Source organism: Typopeltis vanoorti, chromosome 13, assembly GCF_054136105.1.
Source record: "Typopeltis vanoorti isolate ZY-2024b chromosome 13, IOZ_Tvanoo_1.0, whole genome shotgun sequence".
Taxonomy (NCBI): Eukaryota; Metazoa; Arthropoda; class Arachnida; order Uropygi; family Thelyphonidae; genus Typopeltis; species Typopeltis vanoorti.
The window spans coordinates 75,204,970-75,225,657 of NC_143561.1; the positions used below are offsets into that span (position 1 = coordinate 75,204,970).

General features: G+C 35.6%; 1 protein-coding gene across 1 annotated transcript in view; it reads left to right on the plus strand.

The window, feature by feature from the left end:
- LOC150100290 (intermembrane lipid transfer protein Vps13-like) overlaps nucleotides 1–20,688 on the plus strand; it is a 186,728-nt gene that overhangs the window by 1,096 nt on the left and 164,944 nt on the right. The gene's annotated exons all lie outside the window — the stretch shown is intronic.

The window sequence follows — 20,688 nt, forward strand, 5'->3', positions numbered from 1 at the left end:
TAGTGATGATGAGGAACCCCATTCAAATTTGAGGTAACCATATATCAAATCGGTGATGTCCAGGCAACCATATAAAATGAATGGACCATCATTTTATATGGTTGCCTGGACTCATATTCAGAATTTTTAGGGGTCAAGAGAACTTTAAGGCTTCTTTCAGTACAGTCATGTAGAGCTTAAAATGGAAGCTTACATTTCTTATTGTTTGGAAATATGGATCAAGCAACTAAGGCTACGAGATCAGTGTTTTGTGTGTGTTCTCTGACCAGTTTGCCTGTTCTGTGGGATGAAAACATGTTTCTGGGAGAAAAATCTCTGCCTCCTTTGTAGGCTGGTACAGCACACATACCTTTAGTTAAAAAACCTTTATAAGCTTTTTGGCCTAGTAGACGAGGGTTAAACTCAAGTTTTTCCAGCAAAGGTACATTGTCAATAGTGACTCAGCTACAGAGGCTCAGTTTACCTGTTGGGCCTACAGTTTTGCAGGAGGAAGGGTGGAGAGATGACTGCTCACAATTTCACTTTCACAATTTCATTTTATTTATTTTTCCTTTATTAAATCAAAAGTTTCACATTTATCTTTGTGTAATAACAGAGAATAGGATAGATTCCTTGATACTCTTCAAGTAATCTGTAATGCATAATAATATAAGGAATCTATAATTCTCATTAATAATAAAGAATACTGTAAGATGGATTTCATGATGAATTTTTCCATAATAATTCAATCTCAGAAGTTTAATATAAATTAAAGGAAGGAGAATTTTAGTGACCAGGATGGGGGTGAAGTCTCTGTAGAAGCATTCTGATTCAGCTGCATAAAAGGCTAAAATTACACTAAATTGTGTGTGTATGTCTGTCTGTGCAGTTTTACTGTCTTATAGTTTTGTATCACTTTGAAGAAATGTTTGCTGTATATTCACATACTCAGCTATTTATTTATTTCATGTGGGGTTTCCCCCTTTCCTCCCCCATCCCTTAGGATAGGTTGAGCCCTCCTAACGAGGGATTAAGTATGTATTTTATGACTGTAGATCTGAGTGTGTGTTCACAGGGCCGATTTGTCTGTTCTGAGAGACAAAAAAACTTGAGTTTTTCCTCGGGTGAAAAAACCCTCTACCTTCGTATGAGACTGGCTAACTCACCTTTAGTCGAAAGAGACCAGATAATGGTTCCTGACATCATGGACGGGAATTGAACCTAGGTCTTTCTGACCTAAGAGCTTCATCTATACGATTGAGCTATGGAGGCTCTATATACTCAGTTATAAAGAATTTTATAATAATGATGAAGAAAGCCCACTTAGATGGGAGACTAACCGTATTTCAAATAGGTAAAGTTCAGGGAACTATGTTAACTGATGGAATGTATGGCATGTAAATACACTAGTGGGAAAATTGTGGAAACCTTTTGGAAAAAGGTTTCCACAATTTATGAGGTTTGATGGCTCATAAAACCACTTTTTTTTGGAGTAATACCACAAAATTTTATATCAATGGAAAGATAATTTAATCAAGAATGTAATGCAATAACTTTTATGAAGGATTTTTTTTATTAGAACAGCAGTTATAAAGAAGAAAAGTGAAACACAGAAAAAATGAGATATACAAAAATTCTCACAATGTGAGTTAATACTTAGTTGGGTAATCTTTAGCGTTAATTACGGCCTTACAACGCCTTCCCATTGAGGGAACCAAGTTTTTTAGTTCTGCAGCTGTTATAATGTGAAACCAAGATTGAATTATTACTTCTATTAATTGGATTTTATTGGTGGGTTACTTCTGACTAACAAGTTTCTTTAGTCTGCACCATAGATTTTCGATTGGGTTAAGGTCTGGGCTATTCCCAGGCCGTTCCAGCAGTGGAATATGATTATCGTGAAACCACTTTTTGCACACAGCAGCAACATGACATGGAGCTAAATCCTGTTGAAATATAAATGCTTCATTATCTTGGAAAAGATCACTTGAGGAAGGCTTCAGTTTGGGCTCAAGTATTTCATTTATGTATTTTTGGGCATTTATATTCCCATTAATCATGCAAATTCTGCCCACACCTTTTGATGTCATACAACCCCAGATCATAACACTAAGTGGGTGTTTCATGGTAGGTGTAATGCAATCAGGATGCAGATCTTCTCTGATTCTTCTCCTTACGTATTTTATGCCATCACTACCAAACAGGGAAATTTTGGTCTCATCACTCCAAATAACACTGTCCCATTGTTCTGCTATCCAGTTAACATGGGTTTTAGCCCAATTTAATCTTTTCAACCTCTGTTTGAGAGATAAAAATGGCTTTTTTCATGGAATTCTAGCATTTAGACCAAATTCCGGCAGTCTGCGTCGAACAGTCCTTGCACTCAACTTCACATTGTATTGCGCCATTTCATCTTATATACACACCCAGATGATTTTCTTCTGTCACATAGTGACTGAGTTTCCATATACCTCTTCAAAAATTTAGAAATGCTACCATTTGTTAAGTTTCCACCAATTTTTCTTCTAATTTCTTCATACTATTTTACATCGCCTTCTGGGTGACCAGTCAACTCTTTGCACCATTCCTTTAATTTTATTATGTTTTACACGCTTGCTAAATGAAAGAACACAAGGAAAAAAAAAACCCAACCGACTTGATAGCAATCACATAGCACACTGACAAATGTCCTCCTCTCAGCTCCAATACATGACATCAATAGCTGAATCCTACTGTGACCTTATTGGCTCATTGCCAAAATAAGTTGACACTTGATTGGCTCTCTCAACACTCATGCTCATTGACTACATTCAAATGAAGGAAAGCTACTTCATATCAACCTAAGCAAGTTGTGCTTCCTTTTACTGGTTATTTGGCTATACCTTTTCATAGAATACAGATAATTGAAAAAACTTTGTTGCATTACATTCTTATCTTTCCATTGATATATAATTTTATGGTATTATGCCAAAAAAAAGTGATGTTATGAGCCATCAAACCTTAAAAATACACTTTTTCCAAAAAGGTTTCCACAATTTTGGCCATTAGGTAGATAGAGAAACAGGTGATAAGATTGAGATGAATTGAGGAATAGAGCTTAGAATATTATTCATAGAAAAAGAAGAGAGAGAGAAAGCAAGAGGATATCTCTGAAAGTTGGATTATGGAATGGTGGTTAACTTTCATGTTAACTTTCTGGTTAACATGAAAAACATCAGTTATGTACATTCAGAATTGCATCACACAGTTGAATGAGTGGTTTTAATGGCACTTGTGACCAGGGCTTGACAAGTACAGTTGCACATAGCAAGTTGATTTTGCTAGCTGGCAAGTAATGCACACTTGGACAGAATGCATTTTTTATTTAATAAAAGATAACTTGCTAAACAAATTCTTTTTTTAATAAAACATAAATGCAGCACCAGCAATAATCAATTTGAGGAACGTTATTTACTTTTTGAGACTTATTAACAAAAAATGAGGGAGGGGGGGGGATTTGAACAAGTTCATTTTTTGCATGGCAGATCAATTCAAATCATTTGCATGATTTGCTGAGTCCTGATTGTGACATAGATGAGTAACCAAACATACATCAGTGAACTGAAAAATATTTAATAATAAAAATTAATATAAATTATGTCAAATATTTGAGTCTGAAAATAGAACAATAGAAATAGTCAGGAGAAATCAGGTAGGAGTTAGATGGATGAGTAGTATCAAATAGGGTCTTCAAAAAAAGAAAATGTTGCAGAGGGTATATAAGGAGAAAAGATTAGCAAGCTCATAAGCAGTACAAGAAAGGCCAGGAAGGTAAACAACATGGTAAGGAAGGCAATATCAGATTATGAGATGAAATAAATTAGCCAAATAGGTAAAAGAGAAGTAGACAATGAATGAAGTATACAAAATAGTTCAATTACTGAGTGACCACTTTGCAAGAGTATATCATCCAAGTGAGGATAGTGCTGTGACAGATGTGACAGGAACTGATGTGAGAATAGAGGTTTATGAATTGTAAGTACTTAGGATGTTGTAGAATTTCAGTGGAAATATAGAGGTAGGGTTAAATGGAATATCAGCTTGTATATTATGAGAGTGTGCAATCCAAGTGAGGATAGTGCTGTAACAGATGTGACAAGAAATGATACGAGAATAGAAGTTGATGAATTGTAAGTACTTAGAATGTTGTAGAATCTCAGTGGAAATATAGAGATAGGGTTAGATGGAATATTAGCTTGTATATTATGAGAGTGTTCACAACAGAATGGCCTTGCCTTTGACTATGCTGTTTAACTTAGTCCCAAGTAACTGGTAGAAGGACAAAATACTTCTGTTACATTCATAATAATGCTTAATGGTATAACCAACATCAAGAGGAAAAATACATTTATTAAACTCGCTAATATTTTGCTTGTTTTCTGCCCAGCATCATCAAAGCACAATGATAACTGTGACATGCACATAGCACTAAACCAAGTAATTGTAGAAACAATTTAAATTGCAACACCTAATGTCCTTACATGGTGCCCTCTGTGGATTGGATAACTACAAAGTTAATTTAGAGAAGTCTGACTATTAGGTCTTAAAAAGATAGTCTCTCAGATCTTTGGTAAATTTATGCAACCATACTTGTTGAGGTTGGGAGAGTGCTTCATAGCTGATGCTGATTCCAAGAATACCCTCTCAGACTTTAACAATTTCTGTTTTTTTTCAATTGATGTGAAGTCATTAGCCTCTACATACAAGTAGCCCAGTTGTGAAGTTACTTCACATGCAAACTTTTTTGCTTATACTTGGATAAAGAATGAAACCAAAAATATAATTTCTTGGCATCTTTAATTTATAGACTAGTAGATCAGTTAACATTCCCTTTGAAGAATATAAAAAAATTACATTCGAGATCGTCTGTGCACTTTTCAAGGCCTAATAAAGTGATTAATAACCTGTTATCAGGGTGTTCTTCAGTAATCAAGTAATCTTATGAACTGTTTAGACACTTGAAAAAATATGCTCTCTGAACTTCAACTCCTTATCCACCAGCATCCCGAAATCCCTGTTTCATCAATTTCCTGGAGTACATTTTCACCACTGGCATAGCTGGTAATCTTTTCACCCCAAAATGCTTAACCTTACACTTTTCCACATTTAACTAATATATATATATATATATATATATATATATTCTCCCTTGCCAATACTGCTAGTCTGTTTCAGTCATCATAATGCAAAATTTCAACATCTTTATTGACTATTGCTCTAACTAATTTTTTCATCATCGGCAAATAATTGAATATTTTACCACAGACCATTTCCCGTATCATGTACAAATTAAATAGTAGTGGCCAAAAGTACAGAGCCCTGTTGCTAATCACATCTTCTGGTGGACTCTTCCTGAATAAACTGTCTAGTATCGCTCTCCATCAGCTATCCGCTTCACATCACCAACATTATATCCATCCCTATTTGCTACAGTTTATGTATCAGAATTCCATGTGGTATCCTGTCTGAAATATTTACATAGTCCGGCATCATCATCATATAGTCATTACCTTTACACAACTCAGTTGTCATTTTATTATCAAAAATAAGATACTGAAATATGGCTTACCCCTCACAAAACCACACATTCCTAGATTTTTCTGATTTTTTTCTTAAGTTTTTTTAATGCCTTGACTACCACCCTTGAGATGCTGATTGGTTGATAATTTGTTGCCTCACTCTTGTAGCCTCTTTATGCAATGGAACTGTTTTCTACTCTTTCTATCTGTTTGGGACCTACCCCAGAGCTTAGACTTAAATGATGTGGCAGAAGGCATTGACAAATTCCTGCCACCACTTTCTTGTAATATGAGCTGATGTATCACTACATCCCATAATTATATTCACATCAAGGTTCTGTAATAATCTACACCTCCAATTCATCTATTTCTGTTTCCACATTAGCTGTTGCCTCTCCTCTTACTGCAGTATCTCCACTTGATATTATTATTATCCTAAAATCCCATAGAGTCACAGTCTTTGGAGGTCCCTTTTGTCATACATACAGCTTATCAACACATACTATGCCTTAAACACATTCCAATTCTCTGCAGACACAATGCTCTCAGGTATTGTATTTCAGTCATTCACAACTCTATAAATTAAAGATTCCAAGAAATTATATTCTTGGTTTAATCCTTTATCCAAGCGTAAGCAAACAAAGTTTGCACCTCAAGTATTTTCAGGACTGGGACAACTCGTATATAGAAGCTAATCGACTTCACAGCACTTGCCTTAGTTTTCCCAGTCCTGAAAATACTTCAGATGCAAACTTTGTTTGCTTACACTTGGATAAAGGATTAAACCAAGTATATAATCTTGTATCTTTAATTTATAGTATAACCAAGGGGAAAAACTTCCAACAAATGTACTATAGGTTTGTAAAAAAAACCTTTCATGGGTGTGAGCCATTTAAAAATAGAAAAAAAAGTGGCTACACTCTCCAACCAACAGGTTGCAGGTTCGAATCCCACTGTGGATGTTCATGTTTGAATGGCTCGCACTGGGAGATGAATTTCATCTCCCAGTGTGAGACCACCGTCCCACTTATTGGAGGCCTGTAGTTGCCTGAAAAAGTTTCATGTTTGGTCTCTAGAGCAAGGCTTCCTGAATATGTAAAAATAAATAAAAAAAATTACAAAAAAATATACAAAATTGATAAAATAAAAAAAAAATTGGAAAAAAAATCCTTAGTCCATCCACAGTACAAATGTACTATAAGATCATAATAACCTTTTATTATGATATTATTATTATATCATAATAAATATTTTTTTATTTGGATGAAAACCACATAAAAAAAATTGGTTATGATTAAGTAGTTTAATCATAACCAATTTTTATTATAATCCATTAAGTAGTTTACACTTAATGGATTGTAATGGAAGTGCCTTACCTCCCTTATTGTTCATTATGGTAATAAATAGTGTCCAAGATACTGTTAATGACCAGATCAGAAACAGATGTTTACAAATGTGTGATTTCGGCACACTTTCTGAAGAAGAGCTGCAGAAGAAACTGAATGTTGTGACACATAAATATCAATTGTTAGCAGACTGAGAACATGGTTTTAAATTGGGGAGAAAATGCACAAATTAACAGCGTTAGACTTAGTGGCCAAGTCTTGAGGGAAACTTGGTCACCAAGTCCTCCTCCTCCTCTGAAAATTTAAAATATTTGGTAAGCATTCTTTCTAGTCATGGAAGTTTAGATCAGGAGATATCAAGGAGGTTTTCAGTGCGTCAAAACTGCTTTAAAGGCATAACTATTCTTTCAGACAATGCAGTTCCACTGAAGGTTTTCATTAACATAAGTTATTTTTTGCATATATTTGTTTTATACAGCAGAGACATGGAGACCAGCAAGTGGAGAAATAAATACATGCAACAGAAATAAGTTTTGAGGACAATGTTGGCAAAAGCAAGAAAAGATAATAAAAAAAAATGGACATTAAGAATGCATTCGGATGTTGAAGAAATGCTTAAACTCTTGCTTGGAGTGGTTTAGACATATAGACAAGAATGCATTCAGAAAGAATACCAAAAATGTATGAAATAAAGATTGAGGAGTAATGACCAAAAGGAGACCAGGTAAGAGAAAATTTAGAAAAAAGAAACATGAGCTGGGAAAAGTGTTCATGATGCAAGAATATGAGGTCACAGAGACAGGCTCCTGCCAGCTTGTCTTTCAGAACATTTAATGATATCCAGCATCATACAAATGGATGTTATGCCAATCATTTCTGTACTATGAAAATGGAATACTACTTGCTGATCTCTGTAATATGTACAATTTACAAACAAAATTTTTATATTGAACAAGTAGGAAGTGAACATGAGCACTTCAATGGAATTAAAACATAAATAGGCATTTGCATATTAATGGAGAATAGATAGTGATTTAAGAAAGAGCAGATTGTGTGGCAATATAGAATTTAACTGAGACCACAGAATTGTATATTATAATTGATAAGAAATTATATTCTTGTTTTAATACTTTATCCAAGCATAAGCAAAGAAAGTTTGCATGCCTGGTTGTATGTAGTTATCATTTGTCTCAGGAAGGGTCACCAGATCAGTTTTGACCTTTATTTAGGTCTCATCAATGGGAGCTAGAACCAGGAAGATAGCAAAGTTCAATCAATGCCAAAGGCATATGTTTTCTATATATATGTAGTCAAATGGTATATCACTATATTTTTAAATATTTAAGTCAAATTGCTCTTAATTAGATATAAAACTAATCATCAGAGAAAAAATAATTCCTAGCATGAAGGAATTACAAAAGTAAAAGGAGGTAGTTTTAAAATTATACTTTAAATGTAAAAAATGAACATTGTATGTTTGTTCCCATTCATTATATTCAATTTTACTATTGTAATATTTTTCTTACACACACACACACTTACATACACACACATATATTAAGTAGGACTTTTATTTCATTGATGGATGTGAGACCACTGCTCTGCTTATTGGAGGCCTGCTATGACTCGAAGCTGCCATGTTCGATCTTTAGTGTAACATTTCTGGACTATGTGAAAGAATAATAAAAATACAAAAATTAAATTAATAAAAAATAAAAAAAATTCTTAGCCCTCTCAGAGTACTAATGTAAAAGCTTACAACATTTTTTGAGTAGGAGTCATAAAAAATATGTATGTTAATTATTTTTAAAGCTTTTTTATATTATTTTTTTATTTTAAATAGCTTGATTTTTCAGTTCAAGTTATTACTCCAACATTGTAGTAATCACCATAATTTGCTAAAATGAATGCTTCACACTATGTTAACAATAAAAGAAAGGATTACATATTAATGTTAATTTATGTATATTTACTTGAAAACAGCTGTTATTGTTCAAGTTGGGTCATATCATGTTTAGTTTACTAAATAGGAAACTAATTAGCAAAATGAAGTGTGTATGTGTGTTTGCACATAATTAACCCTTGTTTATTTTATCAACAGATTGATTTGTTGAAAATAATAGCCTGCTCTGGTTAACTTCCTTGGTGGCAAGTCTTTCTTGTGATATTTTTAGTTGCTGCATGAGATGAGTGGGATTACTATTTAGGGCTTAACTTTATTTTTTCTCAGTGTTTCCTGACCTTGTTAGTATTAACAATGTATGTTTTTTAAATCTGTTTGCATAGCAGTTAATCCTAATATAATTACTATTTTATTATTTATTATTTTTTAATACAAAATTGTTTTAATTTAATATTTTAAAATGCCTTACGTTTTATGCATTATGCTACATAACAAAGACACCAGATAATTTCTTAATAAAATTATTCTTGAACATTAAAACAACTATATTTCATTTTTGGATCAGTTTTTTTTTATTTTTTTAATTGAATCAGTATTGACTCATCAACTGTGCCCCAGAGGTTAAATTGATATTTGGAATTCATATAAAATTCTTTTTGTTCAGGAGAAGGATGATGATGATTAAAAAAAATGATTTTATTTTAATGCAAAACCACTTATATGTATATATTAAATAGATATGAAACTAATCATTAGAGGAAAAGTAATTCCATCAGGAAGGAATTACAAAAGAAAAATGAGGTACTTTTAAATTATACATTAAACGAAAAAATGAACATTGTATGTGTGTGTGTGTGTGTCCCTGTTCATTATATTCAATTTTGCTATTGTAATATTTTTCTTACACATACACTTGCATACATACACATATTAGGTGGGACATGAATTTCATTGATGTGAGAAATTGGAAGCTTATTGGAAGCTTGCAATGACTTGAAAATGTTTTATATTCAATCTCTAGTGCAACATTTCTGGACTATGTAATGATATGAACAATATATGAAATAGCCTGAGTCCATGTGCTTTATGAGTGAACTGGCATAATTTTGAGGTGATGAGTGATTCCAGGATAGCAGTATATGGAGATTCCATAGTTAGAGGACTAATTGCTAAGAGAGTCCATAAGGTCTGCTATCCAGGAGTGAGAATGAATAGGATAATTAAGATGGTGGACATGAGGAAGAAACGAGCAAGAGAGTTGGTCATGATTTTGGGGACAAATGATCTAAGTGGACATAAGGAGGATGTGAGAACGAATATCAGGAGGCTGTTGAGAAGAGTGAAAGATAACAGTGTAGTAGGAAAGGTTATCAGTGTGTTGCTGAGGTATGACAATGATGAGTTGCGACAGAGAGCCAAAATCATGAATGGTATGCTAGCAGAGGGGGGGAGTACAGTATGTGGATTTATAGCATGTGTTTGAGAGAAGAATGAAATTATATAGGAGTGATGGGTTGCATATGAATGGCTTAGGAGTGAGTGCACTGGAGAAAATGTTGCTGGAAGTACAGTGTGTGTGTGTGTGTGTGTGTGTGTGTGTGTGTGTGTGTGTGTGTGTGTGTGTGTGTGAGAGTGAGTGATGCATGTAAGAAATCAGAAGAAAGCAAGGAAGGGGAAAAAATCAGGAGAGTGGTATTGAAAAGACAGAAGTGCTTGGCAGTGGAAGTAGTAGTAGTGTGAGAGATGAAGAGAAAACGTGAATGCAAGAGGAACAGGGAAACGTGGGAAGCCTTAATGGACAGGGAGAGTGGATGTTGAAAGTGGCAGTGAATGCGCATATGAAAATAAAGTATATTGCGATGTGGGTGGGGAAGTTGAGACTGAGCAGATATATGTGGTAAGTGGTGATAAAAGTGATTGCACAGGTGTGGTGGGGAAATCACAATCAACAAGTAGCTTGGATAGGACTGGTTATAGACCTAAAATTGAATTACTGTTTGTTTACAAATGCCAGAAGTATCAGAAATAAAGGAGGTGAAATGGTTTCGCTGATTGAGTTTATTTGCTCCAAAATCATTGGAATAAATGAAACATGGTTTAATGAAGATAATAGGAATAGAAATGGAAGGATATAGTATTTTGCAGAAGGATAGAAAGGACAAATAAAGGACAACAAATGCTGTTGATGATAGCAGGAGAATTATGTCCACATAAGGTAGACACGAAAGAGGGAAATAGTGGCAATGGGTAAGGCAGTGTGCTGTAATGTGGAGATTAACAGGAACGCATATTTAGTTGGATATTGTTATAGGCCTGGGAATGTTGAGGCTGATGATGAAGAAATGTATAAACAACTTAGATTAGTGAACAAAGGAAGGGTAATTATTATGGGTGATTTTAATTATGCCGGTATAGATTGGAATGAAAAGATAGCATTTGCAAATAAGGAAAATGAATTTCTGAAGTTCTTGAGAGATGACTATCTCAGGCAACACATGAAGGAGGGCACACAAGGATCAAAAGTCCAGATCTGATCATTTCATCAGAGGATGTAATTGTGAGAGGGATTTCACACTTTCCTCTACTTTGTGGAGGTGATAATGAAGTGATCACCTGGGTTGTGGCTAGCCATATGCAGACTTTTATGAAGAAAGGATATATGTGGAATTATAAGGCTGGTGTTTATGACAAGCTTTGGAGACAGCTTGGAGTGGCAAGGAAATAAATGCTGCATGGGAACTGACAAAGAAATACATAACAGCATCAGCGTGTGAATGTATTCCAAAGGCCAAAAGGCTGAATAAGGTAGGTGTAAAATGGATGAATGTGGAACTTAAGCATGAAATCTGGAAAAAGAAGGTACTTTGAAGGAAGTACAAGATGAATAATGGTAATAAACCTTAGAGTTTTTTATAGATATGTGACAAGTAGAAGGAAGAATGATCATGGTAAGATGATGTTAATGTATGAAAGTGGTAGAATGGTAACTGCTGCAGAAGACATTGTTGAGGTATTTAGCGATCAAATTGTAATGGTGTTTCATCTTGATCTGAGTGGAATCATGAGGAACTTAAGTGTAGAAGACATAGGAGAGGATGTTGGAAATTTTTCCACTTGGTTATACTATAAATTAAAGATACCAAAAAATTATATACTTGGTTTAATCCATTATCCAAGTGTAAGCAAACAAGGTTTGTACCTGAAATATAATCAGGACTAGGGCAACTCGTATATAGAAGCTAATGACTTCACATCTGTGTGTCACATTACTTGCTTTAATATCCCATAATGCAAATTATGGGATACTAAGATATTCTGGGATACATCACCTGCCTTAGTATCCCATAATGCACATATCCTTACGGGTGTGTATAATGCTATGGATTATGGGAAGGGTCACTACCCAGACCAGTTTCGACCTTTATTGAGGTCTTGTCAGCAGGAGCCAGACCCAGAGGTGATACTGAGGTTGAAATAATGCAGAGGTCATATTTTGATATACGAGTTGCCAAAATGTGTCGCACCTTATTATTAAAATACTCTGGATTGGAGATAGTTGTTGGATGTTTTTTCCACTTGGTTATACTATGAATTAAAGATACTAAGAAATCATATACTTGGTTTAATCCTTTATCCAAGTGTAAGCAAACAAGGTTTGCACCTGAAATATAATCGGGACTAATGCAAGTGGAAAGTATAACCAAATGGAAAAATGTTTAATAAGAGTCTTGCAACAGCACAGGTTCCAAGGGAGTGGAAGGAGGATAAAATTATTACACTGCATAAAGGTGGTAATAAGGCTGTGGCTTCAAATTATAGGCCACTCTGTATATCTGGCGTTATGGTTGAAGGTACTGGAGAGATTGGTGAGAAGTAGGATATAGAAATCGGTAGATAACAGCGGTATTCTCTGTGGTTATCAGCATGGATTTGTTAAAGGAGATCATATTTCACTAACTTATGCGCTATAATAAGGTGACAAATACCTTGGGCAGGGAAGATGCATATACAGTGGTGTATTTGGATTTTGCAAAAGCTTTTGATAGCTGCCACATGACAAGCTGGTAAATAAATTGAAACAGATGTGATTGGATAACAGATGAGTTGGATCAGTGACTGGTTGTTGGATAGGTATCAGTAAGTTGCATGTTAGGGTGCAGTATCCTGAAAGAGGAAGGTCACTAGTGGTGTATCACAGGGGTCAGTTTTGGGACCATTGTTGTTCATTTTGTATGTTAATATATTGGGATGGGTTTAGCTAGTGATATGCAGCTGTTTGCAGATGATGCAAAACTGGGGAGAGTAATGCAGATGTTATTGCCTTACAAGAGGACTTGAATAGATTGCATGAATAGGCAGGTAAGTGGAACTGTCAGTTCAGTGTTGCAAAATGTAAGGTTTGAGATTTGATAAGCAACGATGGGATGCAAAGTATACACTTGGTGAGAAAACTTTAAAGGAGTTAGAGGAGATAAGAGATCTAGAAGTGATGGTGGACAAGGACCTGAAATTTAGGGACCACATTGCACAAATTGTGAAGACATCACATTCGATAATGGCAATGATGCAGAGGACCCTGACATGCAGAAATAGAGAGGTTATGATGCCATTATATAAGGCCTTGATCAGGCTTCATATGGATTATTGCACAGATTTGGTCTCCTGGTTTTCGTGGCGATGAGGATATGTTGGAAAGGATCCAGAGAAGATTCACAAAGATGGGCAGTGGTGCTTGGAATGTGAAGTATGAGGACAGATTGAGAGAATGTAAGTTGCAAAGACTCATGAATAGGAGTAGGAAGAATATTAATGAGACATATAAGCTAATCAGCGATTGTTATCAGGTTGACATGGAAGAGATTTTTCATCGAAAGGGAGAGGGGGTACAACAAGAGGCCATCGCTGGAAACTATATAAGGAGGGTGTGAGTAGAGGAGTGAGGAAAAGGTTCTTTGCATGGAGAGTGGTTGGTGAGTGAAATTCATTGCCTGAGTGTGTTGTGAATGTAGACACATTGAATCAGTTTAAAGCATGGTTGGATGAGAATTGTGTGCAATAGTGTGTACCTCCTACGTGAGTCTGACTCCATGGAGATCAGATGTTAATAATACTATCATCTGCCATCTCTGTGCACACTCATTACAATACATATACTTTATAATATGTGTGTGTGTGTGTATTATCCTTTTCACTGCTAAGAATATAGAAGCTTGCTAAACTCTCTTTGACTTATTTTCTTTTACAGTTTATATTTAATAATTAAGTGTAGAACTTGATGACATACACATACACTTTTTTCCTCCATTTCAAGGTTAAAAAAAAATAAATAGCGACACATAAATTATGTGTTATTGAGAATCTTCCTCAGTATTTTTATAGAATACTGAACATTCCATATTCACTTCCATCTTACTTGCAAAATTTAGTAAGTATATGATATTTTTTGAAATAGGGGATAACTACATAAGGCATCTAACATTTGTCTCACATATTTTTCTCTTATTCTCTCCTTTCCTTCTCATCAAATGAGATGTTGGACACATGCAATACCTTGTGGGATATTTTTTTTTCCCCTCTCTCCCTGGAGCAGGAAGAATCAGTGTTGGAAATATCTTCCTTTCAGTCCAGGGTGTGTGTGTGGGGGGGGGGGGGGCGGAGGTCACCAGGTAATACCCATTCTCTTTTAGTGTTGTATGCAATAGCGTGTGGTTGTTCTTGATGTCTTTTAGTGGTTGTTTATGATGTATAGACGATTATAAAAAATTATTAAAAATTTTTTAATAATTTTTAATCATTGAAAATCTGCAAATATTATTTTTTTCTATATTTACTTTGTACGTTGCCTAAGAATTTAGAATTATTATGTGCCAGAGGTGAAAAGAAAACTTTCTGCACCACAGCATGTCTTCGCACAAATATTCACCAGAACTACTCATCATGTCTAACCTATCAATTGCTCTTGCTTTTATTGTTATATTAATTTTTTTTACCCAATGTGGCATCATTATTTGCTGATTGATTTGCCTGTCTCACTTTTGTAATGATTTATTGCAATTTTTATAGTCGGCATGCACACATCACACTGTTTTTACTATTCCTGGGAAAACACTGACCATATGACACATCAGTCAAGAGGTTTCTTCTGCTATTTTTTTTTTTTTTATATATATTGATCCCATACACAAGATGTCAAGAGACCTACAAGCACATGATTGCCGTGTGTGAGGATGCAGATGAGGACTGAGATAGAAGTTTATTGATGTTTTTTTGAAAAGCTGCAAATTGTAATTGTTTTTGGAATTACTTCATGAGAAAGGCCATTCCAGAGGACAGAGGTAGATGGAATAAAAGAGGAAGAGGAGAAGCAGGTTTGGTGTGTAGTTATAGTAAAAGGATGTTGGGCAGCAGCTGCTCTTGCATTAACAGGCGCAGCTGAAAGTGAAGGAATGATAGTTGCCAATTCATTGGAGCAGTGACTATGGAATTACCTCTAGAATAGACATGGTGCTGAAACGCCGTGTCAGTGAGATAGAGGCTGAAGAGAGAGCAGTAAAAGAGGAATAGTCTGTGAGCCTAATTAATCACCTCTGAACAGCATCAAGAATTTCAGGGTAAGTTTTAGGTGGTTGCACCACCTCAAACGAGAGCAGTATTCTAAACATGGGCAGATATGGGAAGAATATATAGTTAGGAGTTGAAAGTTTTTCCATTTGGTTATATTATAAATGAAAGATGCCAAGAAATTATATTTTTTGGTTTCATCCTTTATCCAAGTGTAAGCAAAGTTCACGCATGAAGTAATTTCATGACTGGGCAACTCGTATATAGAAGCTAATGACTTCACATCTGTAAGGATAGCTGCCCTTCCCATAATGCATAGCATTATGGGAAGGGCCACTACCAAGACCAGTTTCAACTTTTATTGAGGTGAAAAAGTAAAAGGTTGCTCATCATAGACCTAGAGTAGTTAGTATAGGGGTGCAAGAGAGCCTGATAGTATTAGGAGAAAAAAAATAGATAGCATGAGAGAGAGAGAGAAAGGCCTCAGCTGTTTTATATCATCATATAGCCAAAGGCTATCAGTTTTCCTTTCCCACCTGGGTATCAAAGATGACTGATACCCAAGTGGTTAGCCCCATCTGGATTTAATCGCCTTGAGTCGGCCTTCTCTGCCTGGGATTGCTCTCCAGTCATCCCTGCAATTGACTATAAGACTACATTGAATTAAGAGGATGGAACTATTTAAAAAACCTCTCATAGCAAGAATAGACAAAATTTTATCTTCTCCTGGTGAATATTGCATAATGTGGGTGGTCTACACCATCTAGTGACAAATTTGATATCTCCTAGAATGCTTCTTTCTAAATACAAAAAAAAGTCTGACTGAACAATAAAATTTCCACAATACAATATTATAAAGCATTTGGATGTCTTATTGCTGGTTTTCAAATCCACGTTTTTTTCTAACCTTCCATAAATGGTATTTTAATTCATTAATTATAAAAATCAAAATTCTCTTCCCATTGCTGACAGGTGGTAGGTATTATATAAAAAAAACCAGTTCTGCTGTAAATAGTGGCATGCCTAACACATTACATAATCTGTTCCAAATATGCAGAGCAAGAGGGCGGCTGTAGAATGCATGTTCTACTGTTTCCAATTGGTAACAGATGTCACAGATTGGATCTCTGATGTTAAAGTACCTCCATTTGATGGCATTGACTGGAAGGCGACCATATGCAATTCTCCAAGCAAGATCCTTCCTGTTAGGGTACCCTTGGAACTTCATCAAGTTATGAAACAAAATATTGTTGTCAGTACCCAATTGTGGAACTTCACAGTGAAAGAGATTAAAATTTCTTCATACCAAATTTTACTTTTTTAATAGAAAGAATGTCAATTCCAGAGTGTTTTAGGTCTTAAGCACAGAGTATTGTAGTATTCGGGAACAATCTCAGCTTTTGGATCTTTATATAATAAATTTAGTTTAATCCTTTATCCAAGTGTGAGCAAACAAAGTTTGCGCCTGAAAGTATCTTCAGGACTGAGGTAAGGTGGTACACACCAGGGCAACTCGTTGCAAAGGTGGAGCAAGCTACCAATACTCCTGTCTCAGTATCTCCTATAATGCAAAACACATCTCCTTGCGGATATGTCTAATGTTATGCATTAAGGGGTGTGTACTACCTTACCTCAGTCCTGAAGATACTTTCAGGCGCAAACTTTGTTTGCTCACACTTGGATAAAGGATTAAACTAAATTTATTATATTCTAACCAAGTGAAAAATAAACTTTCAACTTGGATCTTTATAATCATTAACTCCAAACAGGGGGAAATGAAAACCCAAGTAGTTCCGGAGAAGGTCTGCACATGTGTGATTAGTTTGCAATATTTTATGGATTTTTAAAGTTGTATTGCTTAAATAGCAGAATTTTGGACTTAAGACGGAAGTCTTAAGTCCAAATCCTCCATGCTTCATTGATAGAAATTCCTTTTTAACTTCTTGGTATCGGCTAGACCAAAAAAAATTGCAGAGGTTTATTATATAATTGCTTTTCTTCAACTTTTGTGATGTCTGTGATATTTATTATGTACAACTGAGCAGGAAAGATTATGGTTTTGAGTACTATGGTTTTAGAAGAAAAGGAGAGTGGCCCTATTTTCCAGTTTTCTAACATTCCCAAGTTCTTGTACATAAGTTTTTGGACTGGTAATATTGGGTAAGTGAAGAAGGGAATTCCAAGTATAATAAGGGGTTCTCTCTTTGGGGTTAGTCCAAAAGGAATGCCTCCAAGATCCCACTTTCCATAAACTTTTAATTTTGTCTTGTCTGTATTAATAATTAATCTGCTGCTTTTGCTGAATTTTTTCAAAATACCAAAAAATATATATGTGAAATCATTATCCTTCAAAGTCCCAACTACATCATCGGCATATGATAATATGCCTGGGATTGCTACCTTATTTTCCTTTTAAGTTGAATGAACTGTTATTCCTTGCACAGCATGTGTATTGTTGACTTGTAAGAAAGGTTCAAGAACCAATGCAAAGAGCAGTGGACTGAGAGGGCAACCTTGCTTGATTCTGAATTTTTACTGGGTCTGACAGGAACCTATTAACTAGGAGGCAGGGTGTTGAATTGGCATATGCTCCTTTGATAACAGATAGCAGTTTTTTACCTACACCAATTTGCTGGAGGATATGGAATAGAAAGGGATGCCATACATTATTGAATGCTTGAGTAAGGTCTACTGATAGCACTGCCGCTTTTTCATGTTAACTAAGCAGATTAGATCATGTAGCAGAAATAGGTTAAATTTTACTGCTCGACCTGGTACTCCATACACCTGTGTGCTTTTAATTACATATTTCATTCCCGCTTTGAGCATGTTATTGATAATGCGGAAAAATATCTTGTAGTCAGTATTAGATAGAGAAATAGGTCTCCAGCTGCTGATTAAGGTATGATCTCTATTAGGTTTAAGAATGAGGATAGTATGGCTTGCTACAAATTCACTTGGTATGTGTCCTGATGAGAGAAAGGAATTAAATAGTGTAACTAGAATGGGAAGAATAAAATCCCAGGCCTCATGATAAAGTTCTATCCCTAGACCATTAGGCCCTGGGGATTTTCTTGTCTGGCATTCTTTATAGGCTGTGGTAACTTCAGATGCTGTAATGGGGCTGTCAAGCCCATCTTGGATGTGAACAGGAAAACCATTAATTTTCCAAGAGTTATAATTTCCAACAGTACTATTGTCTTCAAACAGATTTTTGTAGTGTTTTTGAAAGGAGTCAAGGATGTCTTTAGTGGTGGACATGTCTTCTCCATCAACATAAATTTGAGTGATAGTCCTTTCTTTTGCAAAATTTTGTAAATTGTCTGTTGAAGAATGCAGCTGAAGGGCTATCTGCTGTTGTATTCTTATCTTAAAATTTCTTTCTTCTACTTGTTTCTGCCTTTTCAGTTCTATCTCTATGTTAATGTTTCTAATATGTTGCTACATTCTATACCATTGCATTGGTTTGTTACAAACCAGCTTTTCTCTTTATACAGATTTTTCAGCTTTTTCCTTTTAAAGAAAGCCTGTTCCTTTCCCCCATTCCATCATATTTCAACCTTATGAATAAGTAAAGCTGTCTCTAAAAATTCGGACGATCCCTAGGCCACTCAATTGTGGGCGAAAGACTGTCCATCTCAGCATTGGCTCCACTCAGTGATGGCCTTCCACCCACCACCACCGAGCAGAACTGCTCATATTCCGAAGAAAAGCATTCACCGACAAAGCCCCTCACCGGGCCGTGCCAGAAAACACTTTCCCCGGAGACTCAAATTGCTCCCTTAAGGCAAAAACCTTAAGAGAGCAAACTCATAATAGCCCCCAACCGGTTTTGACCTTTATTGAGATATCATCAGTGGAAGCCAGACCCAGAAATGATACCAAGGTTGAAGTAATGCAGAAGTCATATTTCCATATACAAGTAGCCAAAAGGTGTTACACCTTATTACTAAAATACTCTGGATTAGAGATAGATGTTGAAAGTTTTTCCACTTGGTTATATTATAAATTAAACATGCTGAGAAATTATAGTCTTGGTTTCATCCTTTATCCAAGTGTAAGCAAACAAAGTTTGCACATGAAGTAACTTCATGACTGGGTAACTTGTATATGGAACTTGTTTATGGAAATATGACTTCTGCATTACTTCAACCATGGTATCACTTCTGGGTCTGACTCCCACTGATGAGACCTCGATAAAGGGTCGAAACTAGTCTTGGTAATGGCCCTTCCCATAATGAATAGCATTATACATATATGTAAGGATATATGCATTGCATTATGGGATACTAAGGCAATTGATGTAAAGTCATTAGCCTCTATATATATGAGTTGCCCAGTCATGAAATTACTTCATGCAAACTTTGTTTGTTTACACTTGGATAAAAGATGAAACTAAGAATATAATTTCTTAGAATCTTTAATTCATATAGTTAGCAGTTGGCTAGGTGTAAAATAGCCTTTTGAATGAAAGAGAATGCCTAGTTTCTTGAATGCTAAGGAGGCTATTGATGTGATGTGTTTATGCTAGAAGAGACTGGAGGTAAACATTAGGCATATCTTGTGATAACCAAGCATAGATATTTGATCTTGTTTGGTGAATTGTGTGTTACTGAGGGTAGGGGTAGGTGAGCTAAGGTCTCTTTTGTGAGAGAAAAGGCAAGACTTGAACATGACAAGGTTGTCCATGTCCAATTGAAGGATGTTTGAAGATCAATGTTTTAAGGCACTGGTTGTAGATGATCTTGTGTCTGGAATATCAGCGTGCTTCATGGTTTGTTGAATGAGTAGGATGAGTGGAGAGTACTGTCATCAGCAAAGCTGTGGATAGGATTAGAGGTGTTTGCAAGTAGGTCATTTATGAGAGAGAGAGAGAGAAAGAGAGAGAAGATGATGAGACAGAGGCTTGAGGCACTCCAGCATTGATAGTAAGCTTGAAGAAAGGGAGCCATCTACCATCACCAGAGAAAATGACCAAAGAGAAAGCTAGCTATCCAATTACAGAGTGGGGGGGGGCATGGAGACCAAAGTATGGCAATTTGTTAAGCAGGCCATGATGTCACATGGTTGAAGGCTTTGTAAATGTCAAGGGTGACAGTACAAGTTTCTCCAAACCTTTAACTGGCACATGTCCAGTGGTGGTGGTGATGTAAGCTATGAGGTCAGCTGTGGATCTTGAATGACAGAATCTGTACTGGTGGTCACTGATTAATTGATGGGTCTCTAAGTAGTGGAGGAGTTGACTATTGATGACTTCTCTATTATTTTGGAGAAGACCAGGGTGATGGCAGTTGGTCGGTAGTTTGATAGTTGACTTCTGTCATCCTTTTTTAGGAATAGG